Source organism: Propithecus coquereli, unplaced genomic scaffold, assembly GCF_000956105.1.
Source record: "Propithecus coquereli isolate 6110/MARCELLA unplaced genomic scaffold, Pcoq_1.0 Scaffold3, whole genome shotgun sequence".
NCBI classification, from domain to species: Eukaryota; Metazoa; Chordata; class Mammalia; order Primates; family Indriidae; genus Propithecus; species Propithecus coquereli.
In genome coordinates, this window is record NW_012148618.1 from 4,244,146 (window position 1) to 4,245,983 (window position 1,838).

The window sequence follows — 1,838 nt, forward strand, 5'->3', positions numbered from 1 at the left end:
TTTTTTTTTTTTCCCGTAATATTTTGTTCACCAAATTCCTGTCGGGTGCCTCTTTTAACGTAAAAAAAAAAAAATGGAAGGGTTTGTACAGAAATAATGCTTGATTAAATGACCTAATGTAATTTATAAGGGTTGAACAGCTCTGGAGGCAGAAAGCTTTTACTGCCATTATCAATAGCAGCAGTGTGTAGAGTGGCCCATGTCTGGTACAGTATTTTGCACTGGGTAGATAATAAGCATTCTATTTTTTTCCTCCTAGATTTGGGTAACTTCAAGAGTAGGGTTTCTATAGGCTGGAATTCTAAAAGACTAGTGTCTCCAAAAGTCTCTGTATTGTTAAGAAAAGGAATGACCCATGTTTATTTATTTATGTATTTTTGGTTTACCTTCCTCATTCTTTAATGTTATTTATTTATTTATAATAGATTTAGGGGGTACAAGTTGAATTCTGTTACATGTATATGTTATAGATATATTGTATAGTGGTGAAGTGTGGGCCACATTTACTTCTTGAAGATTTGTTTTTGCTCCTGCTGGAGAGGGGGTCATATTCTCCAAGCAATGCTGATTGAGTTCTGCTACTCTACAATTAAATTTGAATATTAAAATGGGTTATATTAATATAGAATCAACATGTAGTTATTTGGTGATGATGTTGCTTCAATACCAATGAGAAACTAACTGGGTTTACTTTTTTTTTTCCAGATGATGGGCATAAGAAAGCTCGAAATGCTTATCTCAATAATTCAAATTACGAAGAAGGAGATGAATATTTTGATAAAAACTTGGCACTCTTTGAGGTAATATATTTTTTTATTTCAGCACATTATAGGGGTACAAATGTTTAGGTTACATATATTTCCCTTGCCCCTCCTGAATCAGAGCTTCAAGCATGTCCATACCCCAGACGGTGCACGCTGCACCCATTAGGCATGAACATACCCATCCCCTCCTCCCCACTCCCGCCTGGCCGACACCCAATGAATGTTATTACTGTATGTACACTTAAATGTTAATCAGTTAATACCAATTTGATGGTGAGTACATGTGGTGCTTGTTTTTCCATTCTTGGGGTACTTCACTTAGTAGAATGGGTTCCAGCTCTATCCAGGATAGTACAAGAGGTGCTAGATCACCATTTTTTTTTTGTGGCTGAGTAGAATTCCATGGTATACATAAACTACATTTTATTAATCCACTCATGTATTGATGGGCACTTGGGTTGTTTCCATATCTTTGCAATTGTGAATTGTGCTGCTATAAACATTCGAGTACAGATGTCTTTTTTATAGAATGTCTTTTTTTCTTTGGGGTAGATGTCCAGTAATGGAATTGCTGGATCAAATGGTAGTTCTACTTGTGTCTCTTTGAGGTATCTCCGTATTACTTTCCACAGAGGTTGTACTAGTTTGCAGTACCACCAGCAGTGTATGAGCGTTTCTGTCTCTCTGCATCCATGCCAACATTTATTGTTTTGGGACTTTTTGATAAAGGCCATTCTCACTGGAGATAAGTGATATCTCATTGTGGTTTTGATTTGCATTTCCCTGATGATTAGAGATGTTGAGCATTTTCTCATATGTCTGTTAGCCATGAATCTATCTTCTTTTGAAAAGTTTCTGTTTATGTCCTTTGCCCACTTTTTGATAGGGTCGTTTGATTTTTTTCTTGCTGATTTTCCTGAGTTCTATATGGATTCTAGTTATCAGCCCTTTATCGGATGTGTAACATGCGAATATTTTCTCCCATTCTGTAAGTTGTCTGTTGACTCTCATGATAGTTTCCTTGGCTGTGCAGAAGCTTTTTTATTTATTTATTTATTTATTTATTTTTGAGAC

General features: G+C 35.8%; 1 protein-coding gene across 1 annotated transcript in view; it reads left to right on the plus strand.

Moving 5' to 3' along the window:
* Positions 1 to 710: 710 nt before the first annotated feature.
* SLC12A6 (solute carrier family 12 (potassium/chloride transporter), member 6) overlaps positions 711 to 1,838 on the plus strand; it is a 35,434-nt gene continuing 34,306 nt past the window's right edge. The window contains exon 1 of the mRNA XM_012649371.1: positions 711 to 800. The gene's annotated coding sequence lies outside the window, so the exon portion shown is untranslated. The remainder of the gene's footprint in view (positions 801 to 1,838) is intronic.